The 17,667-nt window shown below is 41.4% G+C and overlaps 1 protein-coding gene across 2 annotated transcripts in view; it reads left to right on the top strand.

The window, feature by feature from the left end:
• Positions 1–461: 461 nt before the first annotated feature.
• mgat1b (alpha-1,3-mannosyl-glycoprotein 2-beta-N-acetylglucosaminyltransferase b) overlaps positions 462–17,667 on the top strand; it is a 33,651-nt gene continuing 16,445 nt past the window's right edge. Inside the window, exon 1 of one of the 2 annotated variants that reach the window (XM_034160878.1) lies at positions 462–749. The gene's annotated coding sequence lies outside the window, so the exon portion shown is untranslated. Of the gene's footprint in view, positions 750–887; positions 1,331–17,667 lie in introns of those variants that run through there. The other variant, XM_034160879.1, reaches the window with a different exon arrangement.

The raw sequence follows: 17,667 nt of genomic DNA, 5'->3' as shown, positions 1-17,667 counted from the left end.
CTGCTCCATCCAAAGTGGGATGGATGCCGTCTCTCCTAACAAGACCAGGTTTTCCCCAGAAGCTTTATATATATTATTATATAATATATATAATATATATTATTATATAATATATATAATATATATTATTATATAATATATATAATATATATTATTATATAATATATATTATATATATTATGGGGGCCATAATATATATAAAAAAAAAAATATATATATATATATATATATATATATATATATATATATATATATATATATATATATATACGTATTTGTGTGTGTGTATATCGTCATTTTGATCAATAATGTTTTATATTGTACGGCAGGTGGCGATATGTACCTTTAATCGGCGTTACATTCCGTCAGAAGAAGAAGAAGTGACCTGAAGGGGGCAGCAATGCACTGAACGTGCCTAACTTGCCGACAACCAAGAAGTAGAAGAACGAGATGTTGGCGGAACACTTCCGGTGCATGTCGGGCAGCAAGCAGCTGGACTGAGTCTCAGAGAGTCCACAGAGCTCCGGTCAGGTCAGAGGAACTGCTTTGTCACCGTGTCGCTGAGTGTCCACAAGTTGTTTTTTTTTTTTTTTTTTTGGTTATTTTGTGTGGCAGAACAGCAATGGACCGTGAACGTCTCACTGTCGAACCTCTGCTAGCCCAGGTTAGCTAAGAGGCTAGCCGCCGAGCTTTGGAGCCGAATGTGTTTCAGCTGATCAAGATCAGGACCGGGACGGTCCACTATGAAAGTACCGCAGCTTTGCTCCTCCTCATGCTGGATTTACGGTCACATGGTCTAAAGCACTCTTGCCACATGCTAGAATTCTGTGGCTCTTGTCTGTCCGGATCACCTTCCCATGGTCCAGTGAACCTGCCTGTCGGTCCGGATCACCTTCCCATGGTCCGATGAACCTGTCTTTCGGAACGGATCACCTTCCCATGGTCCGATGAACCTGTCTTTCGGAACGGATCACCTTCCCATGGTCCGATGAACCTGTCTTTCGGAACGGATCACCTTCCCGTGGTCCAGTGAGCCTGTCTGTTTGTCCGTATCACCTTCCCGTGGTCCAGTGAGTCTGTCTGTCAGTCCGGATCACCATGGTCCAGCGAGTCTGTCTGTCAGTCCGGATCACCATGGTCCACCTTCCATGGTCCAGTGAACCTGTCTGTCTGTCCGTATCACCTTCCTATGGTCCAGTGAACCTGTCTGTCTGTCCGTATCACCTTCCCATGGTCCAGTGAACCTGCCTTTCTGTTGGAAAGAGTTGCAGAACAGTTTTGGTGAACGATCAGTTCTTTCCTCTCACAGTCAGCTGGAATTTGAATCCAGGTCTGTTTTTGCCAGTTTAATTTATTAGCTGTGTACTGAGAATTGTGGATTTGGTTTTCCTTTATTTGCTTGTGTGTGTCTCGTTGTTGTTTGTCTCGGACTGATAAGATATTTTTGGAGACATACCCATTGATACCAATATTACAGAGTTAAAAATTTATGATACAGATATATCTGCTCATTATATACATAACACAATGGTAATTATTAACAGATTTTTTCAAACCCTTATGAGAAAGAAATGTAACTGAGGTTTGATGTTTTACAATTTTAAAACCAATCAATCATTTATTTCTATAGCCATTTACAGCAGCCAGACGGTGTCCAATGTGCTTTACAATAAAATCAAAGATCCAGAATTCACAAAAATGAAACAAACGTACAATAGAGTTAAAACGGCACATAAAAACTAACATCTCACAGCACCACTAGGTATTAAAAGCCAGTTTAAAGTCTTGAGCTTTAATTTTAAAAAGCATGTAAATCAGGAGGTAACTTGTTCCACAGTCGGTTCAGCTACAGCAAAAGCACGATCATGCTAGACATTGTGTTTTGACCTCAGAACATGGAAGCAACGTTGGCCAGACACCTGTAATATCTTACTGTAAGTGCAGAGAGTTAAAATTTCAGACAAGTAGTATGGTGCAAGGCTATTAATGTCTTTAAAAACAAACATTAAAATCTTAAAATCAATTCTAAAATGAATGAGTGAAGTACAGGCGTAATATGCTGAAAGTGTTTGCTAAAGACGAGCAGCAGCATTTTGCACAAGTTGGAGGCGTGCAAGTGATGACTGGTTAACACATCTTAAAGTGGATTAGAGTAATCAAGTAAGTTCACCTACTGAGAAAGGACTTTACTTTAGCCAGAAGGCGTAGCTGGGAAAAAACCTGCTTTGACAGCAGAGTTAATCTGTTGATCAAACGTCAAACAGCTGTCATATGTCACTCCCAAATTCTTGACAGCTGGTTTTAAATAATTAGGCAGAACACCAAAGTTTGACAGCACAACATCCAGCATGCCAGAAAGTCCAAACACAGTGGTCTCTGTTTTACCATCATTCAGATAAAGGAAGTTTGGGACAGCTACTGCGTTACATCATGAAAACAATTCAATAATTATGTCAAACATCGCTTCCATTTGTCTTCATAAGCAGATAGATTTTCAGATCATCTGCATAACAATGAAAGGACAGATTGTGCTTTGCTATTATTGACCTCAATGGCAACATCATAATGGAGTCACTCCTCTCAGCCAAAGATGATTTACCTTCAGCTTTCAGGCTCCTCTCCTGTGGAACCAGCTCCCAATTCAGATCAGGGAGACAGATACCCTCTCTACTTTTAAGATTAGGCTTAAAACTTTCCTTTTCGCTAAGGCTTATAGTTAGGGCTGGATCGGGTGACCCTGGACCATCCCTTGGTTATGCTGCTTTAGACGTAGATTGTGGGGGGGTTCCCATGATGCACTGTTTCTTTCTCTTTTTGCTCCGTATGCATCACTCTGCATTTAATCATTAGTGATCGATCTCTGCCCCCCTTCACGGCATGTCTTTTTCCTGTTTTTTTCCCTCAGCCCCAACCAGTCTCAGCAGAAGACTGCCCCTCCCTGAGCCTGGTTCTGCTGGAGGTTTCTTCCTGTTAAAAGGGAGTTTTTCCTTCCCACTGTTGCCAAGTGCTTGCTCATAGGGGGTCGTTTTGACCGTTGGGGTTTTTCATAATTATTGTATGGCCTTGCCTTACAATATGGAGCGCCTTGGGGCAACTGTTTGTTGTGATTTGGCGCTATAGAAGAAAAAAAGTTGATTGATTGATTGATTGATTTAAACTACTTAAGTGCAGTACCATGAATACCAACAAGATGTTCTTACCGGGAAACAAGTACTGTGTGATCCACAGTGTCAAAGGCTGCTGTGAGGTCCAACAGAACCAGCACAGCAGGATTCCCTGCATCCACAGACAGAGTGATGTCATTATGTATTGAAAGTGCCGATTCAGTGCTATGTTGTGATGTAAATCCAGATTAGAATTTTTCAAGGATGTGGTTGTCTTCTAAAAATGACTAATGGTACAAAAACAACCTTTTCTAAAACCTTGGAGGGAAATGGCAGATGTGACACAGGTCTAAAATGAGATAAAACTGAAGAGTCAAGGTGAAGTTTTTTTTAAGAAGGGCTTGAACCACAGCATGCTTAAAAGCAGCTGGATTTACAGCCCATGTAAGCCCATTGTTTTTATGCATCAAATACAAACAAAACAGGTACTGTACAAAATCTTGAAATGGCTGCACACACAAAATTAAACACTAAAAGAACACAGGGGGCTTATTGTATATTATTTGCATATACGAGGGTAGGCTGAAAAGTTCTAAGACTCGCTATAATGCAATTAATGCATTTCTCCTTCATGGGGAGCCTTAGAACTTTTCAGCCTACCCTCGTAACACAATAAAGTATAGGGCAACCACACGTTTACAGATCAAATTTGTCTATAAAAGAAACTAGTTTTGAAGCATTAATGGAATCAATCAATGATCAAGACTTATAAAGTTTTAACTCATTTCTCCAATGAATAATGTTAGGTTTTGTCTTGAAAAAATTACGTTTGTGTAATTGAATAAATCTTGTTCACTCAACACACACGCTGTATTGCACATCTGGGTACTTTGTGTCCTTTTTGCCCAGTTTGGTAATGGCGGCCGTGCCACCGTGTAGGCACAGCAACGTTATGTTAACGGTATAGATAGTCTACCCTTCCTATATGTAACCTTCACTTGGATTGGTGTCACAACCCTCTGTATTTCCAGAAAAATACACTTCTCTATTTTGGCTCTGCCCAGTTGGCAGCACAGCACTTGTACAGGACTTGTATGTTGTCACTGTTAAACACCTACTCAGATTGAACATGAATGACAGCTGGTTACTGTTCCTCTGTTCCTTGGAGTGAATGGGCTTGACAGCAGTGTACACAATGCTGTTGGAGTGCCCATATGATGTAGTGGTTACAGTGTCCATATCAGTGTCTCTCTCTCTCTCTCTCTCCATATATATGTGTATATATATATATATATATATATATATATATATATATATATATATATATATATATATATATATATATATATATATATATGTATGTGTATATGAGGTCTGTTAGAAAAGTATCGGACCTTTTTATTTTTTTCAACAACCATATGGATTTGAATCACGTGTGATTGCATCAGTCAAGCTTGAACCTTCGTGCGCATGCGTGAGTTTTTTCACGCCTGTCGGTTGCGTCATTCGCCTGTGAGCAGGCTTTGTGTGAGCACTGGTCCACCCCTCTCGTCATTAAGGAAATGGCGGATTGATTTGGAGCTTTGCTGCATCAATTTTTTCTTGAAACTGTGAGAGACCTCCAGGTGGACACCATTCGGAAAATTAATATGGCTTTCAGAGACGATTTTATGGGGATTACACAGATTAAGGAGTGCTCCAGCCGGTTTAAAGACATCCCACAGCATCTGAGAGCGCGCCGATCGACAGGCTCAAACCCTGCTCAAACAACCAGATCATTTCCAACGTAAAGGCTTTGTTGATCCGGGACGTCGTCTGACTTTCACAAAAAGGCAGAAGGCGTGGACATCAGCACTTTTTCGGCACATTCCACTGTTACAGGAGTTTTTTTCATGGAAAAAGAAGCGGATGAATGCGCCACCGTGCCGCTCATGGCGCTGGACAAAACCACCTCCGTGTTGGTCTCTCAGGACGGCTTTCAGGTGGCTTTCAGACGGCTTCCGGTTGCTTTTCAGTCATGTGAATATCCGAGAAATTGTGCATGAGCTGGACATGCCCCAACATGTCCTGTGAGGCTTCATCACGGCGTTGCTTTGCGCCATGCGGCTCCACCGCGATGCGCGGAACTCCTCCGCTCCTCTTTCCATGACAAAAACTCCTGTAACAGTGGAATGTGCTGTTCATTTCTAAACTGGACACTGTCTTGATCCGGTATGTCTTCTGACTAGCACAGGAATTGCGGAAGACGTGAACATCAGCACTTTTTCGCCACATTGAGACAGACGTGCGGAGGAATTCCGCGCGTCGCGGCGGAGCCGCATGAAGCCTCACAGGACATGTTGGGGCATGTCCAGCTCATGGTCAATTTCTTGGATATTCACATGACTGAAAAGCCACCGGAAGCCGTCTGAAAGCCGTCTAAGGTGCATTCATCCGCTTCTTTTTCCATGAAAAAACTCCTGTAACAGTGGAATGTGCCGAAAAAGTGCTGATGTCCACGCCTTCTGCCTTTTTGTGAAAGACAGATGACGTCCCGGATCAACAAAGCCTTCACGTTGGAAATGATCTGGTTGTTTCACCGGGGTTTGAGGCTGTCGATCGGCGCTAGGAGTGCGCCGCACTCTCAGACGCTGTGGGCGGTCTTTAAACCGGCTGGAGCACTCCTTAATCTGTGTAATCCCCATAAAATCGTCCCTGAAAGCCATATTAATTTTCCGGATGGTGTCCACCTGGAGGTCTCTCACAGTTTCAGGAAAAAATTGATGCAGCAAAGCTCCAAATCATTCCGCCATTTCATTAACAATGAGAGGGTTGGACCAGTGCTCACACAAAGACTGCTCACAGGCGAATGACGCAACCGACAGGCGTGAAAAAACTCACGCATGTGCACGAAGGTTCAAGCTTGGCTGATGCAATCACACGTGATTCAAATCCATATGGTTTTTGAAAAAAATAAAAAGGTATGATACTTTTCTAACAGACCTCGTGTGTGTGTATATGTATATGTATATATATATGTATATGTATATATATATGTGTGTGTGTGTGTGTGTTAGTGAAAGGCTCATAATTGCTGAAACTATCAGCTAATGATATATTGGTGCGCTTTAGTTTTTCCTACTTGGCTTGTGTGTGAATTTGGTTTTTGGAGGGTTTTGCTTTTTGTGAGAGTGTGAATTTGGGCTTTTGAGGATTTTGCTTTGTGTGAATTTTGGCTTTCGGAGGTCTTTGCGTCTCATGACCATGCAAGTTTGGGGTTTGGAGGTTTTTGCTTCTTGTGAGTTTGGGGTTTGGAGGTTTTTGCTTCTTGTGAGCATGTGAATTCTGGCTTTGAAGGTTTTTGCTGCTTGTGAGCATATGAATTTTGGCTTTTTTTTTTTTTTTTTCTTGTGAACATGTGAATTTTGGCTTTTGGAGATTTTTGCTTCTTGTGAGCCTGTGAGTTTAAGTGTGTGTGAGTTTGGCTTTTGGAGTTTTTTTTTTGGTTCGTGTGTTTGTGAATTTTGGTTTTGCAGGGGTTTTTTGGTTTGTGTGTGTGTGAGTTTGGGTTTTGCAGGTTTTTTGGTTCGTGTGTATGAATTTTGGTTTTGCAGTTTTTTTTTTTGGTTCGTGTGTGTGTGAGTTTGGCTTTTGGAGTTTTTTGATTCGTGTGTGTGAATTTTGGTTTTGCAGTTTTTTTTTTTATTCGTGTGTGTGAATTTTGGTTTTGAAGGTTTTTGGTTCGTGTGTGTGAGTTTGGGTTTTGCAGGTTTTTGGTTCGTGTGTGTGAGTTTGGGTTTTGCAGGTTTTTGGTTCGTGTGTGTGAGTTTGTGGTTTGGAGTTTTTTTGGTTTTTGTGTGTGAGAGTTTGTGGTTTGGAGTTTTTTTTGGTTTTTGTGTGTGAGAGTTTGTGGTTTGGAGTTTTTTTTGGTTTTTGTGTGTGAGAGTTTGTGGTTTGGAGTTTTTTGGTTTTTGTGTGTGAGAGTTTGTGGTTTGGTGTTTTTTGGGTTTGTGTGTATGTGAGAGTTTGTGGTTTGGAGTTTGTTGGTTTTTGTGTGTGAGAGTTTGTGGTTTGGAGTTTGTTGGTTTTTGTGTGTGAGAGTTTGTGGTTTGGAGTTTGTTGGTTCGTGTGTGTCTCTGAATTTGGGTTTTGGATAGGGCTGCACGTTATATCGTTTGAGCATCGACATCGCGATGTGCACGTGTGCAGTTGTTATATAGCCAGGACTTATGGCATCATTAAATTAACAATGCACGTTTACTTTGCCAAGTGATAAGTGTGAAAATCTGCTTTCATTTTTCATGACTAACTAATAAAAGGTGTTGAAGATGTTGAATTTACTTGAATAAAGGATTGTGGTAATGCGAGTGAGTGACATGCACCTTCTCCCTTGTTGCACTGCGCCCATCAATCACGTTGTAAGCTGGGGAATAAAAAAAGCAGGCAGCTCCCTTGCAACATTTTGAAACCTGTTCCCAGAGTCGATAAATCTGAAAAACAAATGCTGAATTTGCATCTCTGTGTGGACAAGCAATAGGGAACATTTCTGAAAGGATGATGTCATGGCCCTGTCTCTCTAATGTGCAAATTATTGGTTGAATGAATAGGGTTTTAAAAAGGAATAGTTTGCACCATGTGTTGTACTCAATTATCATGTTACAGGGTAACATTTGTCACGTCATAGAATCCAATGGACGTCAACATTGTTTGAACTTTTACTTTTTACAGTAAAAATTCAACACAGTCAAAACTATTCCATTTATTAATCCTATTAGCTCAACCAATAATTTGCATCACTTTTTACCAAAATTGGTGCGTCTTTAATTTTTGACTCTTGTACAAACGGAAACTGTCCTTTGTCACCGTTTTTCCTGCTTTTACCCATAACTCCATAACATTCAGTCATAGATAGTCCAAACTTTTTGGAACCTTTATAGACGCATAATGTGGTATACTTTTCAATATGATTGGAGCATTTGTAAATTTTGACCCCTGTGTAATTCTTCATTAACTTGGTTGCCTATTGAAAACTTAAGTGGGTTGTCTGCTTTTTTAAAAGAATAATGTCTAAGGAGTATTTGTGCCCAATTTGGTGCTTGTACCACCATTTGAAAGATTTTCCTTTACGGAGTGGCTATACGCCCAACCGTTGGTTCAATAAAGTAAACATGCGAGCATATACACCCAACCACAACCGACCAATGAGCGCGCTTGTAAGCTCACTTCCGGTTTCAATGTGGGACGGAAAAAAGGCAGATATTTTTTCGCCGGTTGCGGGAGGGCTTGCAGCCTGCGGAGGGTTGTGATCTAAAGTGGTTCTGTTTGGCTCATCACACCCAGGGGACAGTGTCAAACTAACTCCATCTTACAGCCAACAAGCAGCATTTTGTTCAAAAACTGTTTCGTCATCGTTAACAGGCTTCCGTTCAAAATGCTTATGAAGTTTGTCTGTTTTGATCCATTGCAGTGTTTTCACAGTAATTAAGATGGCGCCATTAAATGTGTCAAATACTGCAATAGAGCCTTAAAAAGTGGTGTAAAAAACGTAGTTTAGATGCACAAAACGTGTCAAATACACGATCACGGTTGGGCGAATAAGATATTATATTTATCTGCCCAACGGTTGTGCATGTAACGTTCAATGTACGACTTATCTGCTCAACAGTTGGGCGTGTAATGTTCAGTGTATGACTTATCTGCCCAACGGCTGGGCGTATAGCCTTTGCATTTCAGTTATCTGCTGCACAACAAGATTTCAGCCAGTTGCGCTGCTGTCTCGTGTACTTTTCTCTGCAGAAGGCAGAGCCAGCCTGTTCTCTGTGTTTTTGAGTGTGTTTTGGGGCAAAGATGCAATTGTTGATGCAAATTAGTCAGTTGAAGCAAATTAGCTGCATTATTCCATCCTGAAAGTTTGGACAAATAAATTGAAATGTTAAATTCCATTTTTCTTCCGAAATATGAACCTCAAAGTAAAAGCGTACCAGTGTCGCTGACCGAATGCCAACCCGCTAAAAATCGGTCCACCATGCCTTCACTGCACGTGCGTCATTTTGGAGTGTCAGCAGTAATTCACTGATTATCACCTCATTTCTGCTTCAAACTGCACTCCGGTCATCATCTATCTCAGTGACAGATATCTGAAACTTTTGAACAACAATCATTTCCACATAAATTCAACATTATTTCATAATAAAAGATGGGGGACTGATCAGAGCACAGCAGCAGCATGTCTGAGTCTGATGTGCTGCTGCTGCGCCTACGTCATTTCAGAGCATCACTAGTGATTCACCGATTATCACCTTGTTTCTGTTTAAAACGGCCTCATTTCTGCTTAATACTGACTTCAGAATGATTTAAGAGGGTTTACTTTGTCATATGATGGTTAATAATCACATTATTCCCTTTGATGGCTTTGGGTGTAGAGAGTCAGACTCAGACGTCCTGCTGTGGTCCGAAATGATGCATGCTAAGTGAAGATAGGTGGACCGATTTTTAGGGGGGACTGTTTGGTCGGCGACACCAGTCCGCATTTGTGTTGAATCACTGCACTCGTGAGAGATCAGGCCGCGCTGCATGCAAGTTTAGGCAGACAATGCCACCTATTAAATACAGAAGTCAACATTTTATATGAATATAATATGAATACTGATGGTGTTAGTTCCATCTGCTTGTCTTGAAAAATGAAGAGGCCTTTGTGGACAGGTGGTGTTACTGGGGTCACAGATGGCACAGGAGCAAAGCCCAACAGCCGGTCCTCATCCCAGGTTCTAGGTCAAATGTCCACCCTAACGAGATTATTGTGCATCTATATTTATCAGCAGTAATTGGCTTAGTCACTTCTAATGCTGGACACCCTGGATTAATGACACTTTCCTTGCTCGTCTTTTTTTTTTTTTTTGAATACCTGTACTGTTCATCGGTAATTGTATGGTAATGGAATCACAGTAAAGCCCAGGTTACACATAGACGGTTTTATCGGCGGGTAGTACGTAGACTGAAGTTCGTGGTAGTTCCGGCTGTTTTTGCGGTGGAAAGGGGCGGAGCATTTCGCCTGCGTTTTGAGCGCCGTACTAGCCGCAAATACGCGGATAAAATGCCGCTAAATCCGCAGAATAAAGCGGAGTTTTGACGTCGTAGCATCTGGCACACGTCAGGCAACGGGGGTTAATACTCAGTTCTATCCTTTACAATCGCAGGTTCAGACGCGCGTGAGAACGGCGGTGTTCTGCTGCCGCCGATAATGCCCTGTGTACCACTGGATTTATCCAGGCAAATCCTGCGTTACTCCAGGAAATTTTGCTTATAGGCACCGCCCCCAGAGTATAATAGGCTGAAGCAGCTGTCAGTGCAGGGGGAGGGAGTGACAGGGAGCTCATCTCTCAGCCTTTTCTTTTCTCTCCTTTTCCCCTCCTCAACGTGTTGCTCGTCTGCACCACAGGACTACCCTCTGCTTCTGAACCAGACCTCTTGGTAAGTCCTTGCCGCTGCCAGTTTTATTTTAGGAGGCATACTGGAGCTTCTCTGCAAAAATATCTGGAGCTGGCCGCGAGTGAGAGACCTGCATGCAGCGCGCTAGCGTTTTTATACTGACCGCCGCCTATCAGCCGTTTGGAACGCCGTTAACCGGGAGGTGGCGTTTAGAACAGCGTACTGTCCGCTAGCGCCACCATTTTGTCTGCCTCTGTCGCCGGTTAAAACGCCTTTGGGGACGCCGATGTGGGTTCTATTGTCATTTTACATGCTGTTGATTAGGGATACAACGCCAGCCGCCAATTACAGCGGTGTAAACTGTGGCACTACAGGAAGGGGCGGGATGACACGGTGATTAAAAAGTATCAAATGCCGTTGTTCGCGTTGTCTCCATCGTCAGGCCACTTCTCCGGGAGTGCTCCCGGAATTATTCGACATGTTGAATAATTTTTTTCGACGATTCCTGGTGAAGCTGGAACCAAACCACGCCCCCGTGTGCCGGCGTTAACTACGGCGTTTGATCCCTAAAACGGCCCGGAGGGGGCAAAATCTCTGCCGGGACGCTTCCGGGAGAGTTTACCGTCTGTGTGTAAACGGGGCTTAACAGTAAAAACTGGCCATATTGTAGTTCTTCATTTCAAAATTTGTTCTGATTGTAGTTCTGTTCCCATAGAATTGCCCAGTGGAGATACGGGGTAGTTTTTGTTTTTTCCATCTTTAAACACACCTGTTTCTTACTTCCTGATGTGCTAACAGTGTCAGACTGACTGAGTCCGTGCCAGCCAAGTGCTGACAAAATTAAACATATGAGGACAAACACTATTGTGTCTGTTAAACTTTGATGCATCAACTCAATCAGAAGCACAACTTTGTTTGTCTGTATAATATCCCACAGTGAGTGACTGTGCAAGAAGGAGAAGAGTGAGAGGAAAGACACCAAGACAACTCAGAAGAAGTTATACTTACAGTTATGTGGCTGTGATTGGAGTAATTGTGCATAGTGCATGTTTTGCATTTTGTATCACCAGTTATACAGCTTCATGATGAAGTGGTATAAAGAGGAGGATTTTCTTTCACCAAAACATCAAATCAAGGCTTGCATCTCAGATGTACCCTTTGGTAAATTGTAGCTGAACTTTCAGGTCTTCTTTTTAAGAAAATCCTTGCTTACAGTTTGACTTTAAGGAAAGCGTTGACGGAGGTAATGTTTTCACCCCTGTTTGTTTGTTTGTTTATTTCTGAACAGCCTGTAACCCACAATTTTTTCACATATTGTGAAATTGATATATTGTTTTCACTGAGGATTCATATCCTGATAGACAACAACTAATTCAGCTTTCAAGGTCAAAGGGCAAAGTTAGGAAAAACCTTGGAAAATTGGAAAATCCTTATCTTTAACATTGAATGAATTTTCAAAAAATTGTAACTCTTAAAAAATATAATTTATTTCATATATGAGAGCATTATTTAGGATTGTATCCTTTATTGACTGACAAAGTTTGATCTAGTGTCGCCGACCAAACGGTCCCCTCTAAAAAAAATTGGTCCCTCCCGCCTTCACTACACCTTCATTACGCATCATTTCGGAGCATCAGCACCGATTATCACCTCTTTACTACTTAACCCCTTAACGCCCATCGTCGCATATATGCTACAATCTCTGGCTCAAATTTGCAACTTACCAAATTGACCTGTATGCCTGTTGTCGCAAATTTGCAACATACCATCATTATTATTATAACATTATAACATAAAGTCATTACCAGAATACCCAGTATTACTATCTAGTTTTTGTGCAAAAGTGAAATTAATAATCTCAACATTATTTACCATCTACTTAAAGGCAAAAACACACACAAAACATTTTTTTATATACAGCTATATAAATTCAGGCGTTAAGGGGTTAAAACTGCACTCCAATCTCAGCTATCTCATATCTGAAGCTTTTGCTCAACAATTATTTCCGCTGGTGTGAGAGATGCATTATTTTGTGATAAAAGACAGGAGAGCGATCAGAGCGCCACAGCAGCACGCCCGAGTTTGACTGTCTGAGTCAGACTCTCTACACCCAACGCGATCAGAGGGAATAATGTGATTATTAACCATCAGATGATAAAGTAAAGCCTCTTAAATCATTCTAAAGTCTAAATCTTTTAGAAATTTTACCAAGTGTTCCAGTACTTTTGGAGGCCACTGTATAATCAAGTTAGGGATGACCCATTCTGACCTAATCCGACTGGAATTTGCATAGAAAAGTTTTTTTTAATGTGATGAATTAAACCTGGTACCTGATTGACTAAAAAGTGTGTGTTTCATCTTGCTTTGTTTGTGGGATATCAGTGGAGTGAGCAGCCAGTCTGTGCTGCTGCTGGGATCACTGCACATTTTCAGAAGCTGGATCCGCAAACGGAGCACTTCCACAGTTCAGCGGAGTCTTCCATGCCCTAATCTCTATCTGTGGTGCAAATTTGGTGAGAATCCGTGAAGTAGTTCTGATGTAATTCTTCAAAGCATATATAAAGTGAAATCTTGATCCAGAAACTGGCTCCGGATCACCTCCAAAATTTAATGGCGTCTTCCATGGCCTAGTATCTATCTGTGTTGAAAATTTTGCCAAAATCTGTGCAGTAGTTTTGAAGTAGGCCTGCGAACAGACAGACAGACAAATAAATAAATGAATAAACAAGAGCAATCAGAGATTTCTGACATCCACCAATCAAAGACCTGGATCACCTCCAAAATTTAATGGAGGCTTCCATGCCCGTATGTCTATCTGTGGTGCAAATTTGGTGAGAATCTGTGAAGTAGTTTTGACGTAATCCTTCAAAAAGTGAAATCTTGATCCAGAATCCGGATTCGAATCCAGATCACCTCCAAAATTTAATGGAGCCTTCCATGGCCTGATATGTATCTGTGTTAAAAATTTTGTCAAAATCTGTCAAGTAGTTTTGATGTAATCCTTCAAAGCCTATACAATATGAAACTTGATCCAGAATCCAGATCTGGTTCTGGATCTGGATCACCTCCAAAATTCAGTGGAGTCTTCCATGGCCTAATATGTATCTGTGTTGAAAATTTCATCAAAATCTGTGAAGTAGTTTTGATGTAATCCTTCAAAGAGTATATAATGTGAATCTTGAGCCAGAATCCGGATCCGGAGCACCTCCAAAATTCAGTGGAGTTTTCCATGCCCTATTATCTGTCTGTGGTGAAATTTCGTGAGAATCCATGAAGTAGTTTTCACGTAATCCTTTAAAGCATATATAAAGTGAAATCTTGATCCAGAATCTGGATTCGGATCCGGATAACTTCTAAAATTTAATGGAGTTTTCCATGGCTTAATATGTATCCGTGGTGAAAATTTGGTGAGAATCCTTGACATAGTTTTGACATAATCCTTCAACGACTATACAAAGTGAAACTTGATCCAGAATCTGGATCTGGATCCAGATCACCACTAAATTTAATGGAGTCTTCCATGCTCTAATATGTATCTGTGGTGAAAATTTCATCAAAATCCGTGCAGTAGTTTTGTTGTAATCTTGCTAAAAGGCAGACAGACAAATAAACAAATGCTGGTGATTTTATTACGTTCTTGGTGGACGTAACAATTTGAAGTTATAAATTGAGATCCTTGGATTTCTTACACCATTTACAATGGGTTTTTTTGTACACTCAACAAAAATATAAATGCAACACTTTTGGTTTTGCTCCCATTTTGTATTAGATGAACTCAAAGATCTAAAAGTTTTTCCCCATACACAATATCACCATTTCCCTCAAATATTGTTCACAAACCAGTCTAAATCTGTGATAGTGAGTACTTCTCCTTTGCTGAGATAATCCATCCCACCTCACAGGTGTGCCATATCAAGATGCTGATTAGACACCATGATTAGTGCACAGGTGTGCCTTAGACTGTCCACAATAAAAGGCCACTCTGAAAGGTGCAGTTTTGTTTTATTGGGGGGGGGGGGATACCAGTCAGTATCTGGTGTGACCACCATTTGCCTGATGCAGTGCAACACTTCTCTTTCACATAAAGTTGATCAGGTTGTCAATTGTGGCCTGTGGAATGTTGGTCCACTCCTCTTCAATGGCTGTGCGAAGTTGCTGGATATTGGCAGGAACTGGTACACGCTGTCGTATACGCCGGTCCAGAGCATCCCAAACATGCTCAATGGGTGACATGTCCGGTGAGTATGCCGGCCATGCAAGAACTGGGACATTTTCAGTTTCCAAGAATTGTGTACAGATCCTTGCAACATGGGGCCGTGCATTATCCTGCTGCAACATGAGGTGATGTTCTTGGATGTATGGCACAACAATGGGCCTCAGGATCTTGTCACGGTATCTCTGTGCATTCAAAATGCCATCAATAAAATGCACCTGTGTTCTTCGTCCATAACAGACGCCTGCCCATACCATAAGCCCACTGCCACCATGGGACACTCGATCCACAACATTGACATCAGAAAACCGTTCACCCACACGATGCCACACACACTGTCTGCCATCTGCCCTGAACAGTGTGAACCGGGATTCATCCGTGAAGAGAACACCTCTCCAATGTGCCAAACGCCAGCGAATGTGAGCATTTGCCCACTCAAGTCGGTTATGACGACGAACTGGAGTCAGGTCGAAACCCCGATGAGGACGATGAGCATGCAGATGAGCTTCCCTGAGATGGTTTCTGACAGTTTGTGCAGACATTCTTTGGTTATGCAAACCGATTGTTTCAGCAGCTGTCCGAGTGGCTGGTCTCAGACAATCTTGGAGGTGAAGATGCTGGATGTGGAGGTCCTGGGCTGGTGTGGTTACACGTGGTCTGCGATTGTGAGGCTGGTTGGATGTACTGCCAAATTCTCTGAAACGCCTTTGGAGACGGCTTATGGTAGAGAAATGAACACTCAATACACGAGCAACAGCTCTGGTTGACATTCCTGCTGTCAGCATGCCAATTGCACGCTCCCTCAAATCTTGCGACATCTGTGGCATTGTGCTGTGTGATAAAACTGCACCTTTCAGAGTGGCCTTTATTGTGGGCAGTCTAAGGCACACCTGTGCACTAATCATGGTGTCTAATCAGCATCTTGATATGGCACACCTGTGAGGTGGGATGGATTCTCAGCAAAGGAGAAGAGCTCACTATCACAGATTTAGACTGGTTTGTGACAAAATATTTGAGGGAAATGGTGATATTGTGTATGTGGAAAAAGTTTTAGATCTTTGAGTTCATCTCATACAAAATGGGAGCAAAACCAAAAGTGTTGCGTTTATATTTTTGTTGAGTGTATTTACTGGTACTGTCCATCTTGAAATTTCATGTAACAAGTATTTTTATTTAAAAGTATAATTTTTAAATATGGTACACCTTGTTTTCATTCAGGATCATGAGTAAATGTTACTTGTTTTCATTGTTCTTTAAGTCGTATATAAAAATGGAAAGAAAAGTTAATGTTGTTGTTGTCCATTTGGCTGCTTCCGTTTTGTGTTTGGGGTTGCCGCAGTGGATACAGCCAGATCCGCACAGGTAGTTGGCACAAGTTTCACGCAAGGATACCTTTCCTGACGCAACTCCAGTTTTACCTGGAGAAACACACACAGCCGCTGGTGTTCCAATGAGGTCTCCCATCCAAGTACTAACCAGATCCTGCACTGCTTAGCTTCTGAAATCTGACGGGATCAGGCTGACACAGAGCAGATAATGACTAATAATAGCTTTATATAATGCTTTGAGGATCACGACAGTTCAATCTGCTTTATAACTGGGATTTTTGACTATGTAGACTGGACAGTAGTTCTCATATTACTGAGGGGCTGGTGGGGGGTGTCTACAGACCTGGTGCTGATCTACTACCAATGTCATGTTCAGATGGATAATGTAAAAGTGTTATTCAACCTTAACTGCTGCACAAAACACAAAATAAGTCCTTAACTCCACAACAATGTGCCATGAGCCTGTTTTCTTAACACAAGAAGGTCATAGTGTGGTACCATGTGTGTACTCGTGTTTTTAATGCGGAGCATTGTTCTGGTGGCGTCAGAACAGAAAATCCGGACTCACACAAGTGTGTGAATGGGAACAGCAATAATTCCTTCAGTGGCACCGGGGCTGGTTCTGGGTAGTCCCCTTTAACTTTAATCCACAAGGACGGGGTAAGGTCCTCCATCACTGTTTAACTCCTGAAGTTTGTCCTCTTGTACTGGTGTGAGAGATGATTCAGATGTTGGTTCAAAAATAGATGGTTTGTGTATCCACTCCTTTCCACTGATATGATTGAAACTTCACTGTTGCTAAGGCAGCAAAAAGTTAACATTGTTTCTTCTGTTTCTCAATTTATTACTCACTAGCCAGCTAACTTTATGTCCGCTGAAAGTGAGCACAGACCTTGCACATGCACCTGAAAAACTACTGGTGCTCCTTTCTGCAATTTTTTTATGCCACCTTGGGAGAAGGAGGGAATGTCATGAAAAGCCTTTAAATCCTGCAGCCTGATTACAACTCAATCAGTAAATCAACTTTATATATATATATACATACTGTACATACACACACATATATAGGGGAAACCAGGGCACGGTGAATCAGTAGCTATATCTGCAAAAGTACATATATTTGCAGCAGTTATGCCATATTTTTATGCATAAAGATACCCCCCTTATAAATTAGTGTTTTGTTTTTGGATACATTAAGGGTAAAACTAAGTGCCAAGTGAAGTCAGTTTTTCCTATCAGTTTTTTTCCTATCTTTGTATTCTTGTAGTTCTTACAACAGAGGAAAGGTGGCCCAAAAATGATTAGTTAGAACACTACCCCATCCAGCTGATTAGTATGTGTTATGTCTTCTCTAAACTATCAGCTATTTGATAACATGACTCATGTATGTCACATGCACTCGGGAATCGGGACACAGTGAATCAGTGTAGAAAGTTTTACTAAGCCCCAGTATCAAGTGGATGACAAATATTACTTGTTGTAGCGTATACATTTATTTTTCAATTAATTATTTCTGTAATTTTTGTATATAACAACTTTTCATGTTTGAACAGAAGTTATGACAGTTGTATTTATAATAGTTTCTAAAGGACTTATATCACTATATAACACACTC

This window comes from Thalassophryne amazonica, chromosome 20 (assembly GCF_902500255.1).
Source record: "Thalassophryne amazonica chromosome 20, fThaAma1.1, whole genome shotgun sequence".
In the NCBI taxonomy this organism is placed as follows: Eukaryota; Metazoa; Chordata; class Actinopteri; order Batrachoidiformes; family Batrachoididae; genus Thalassophryne; species Thalassophryne amazonica.
The sequence above is the reverse complement of the archived record's forward strand: the minus strand, read 5'-3'. Positions and strand labels throughout refer to the sequence as shown.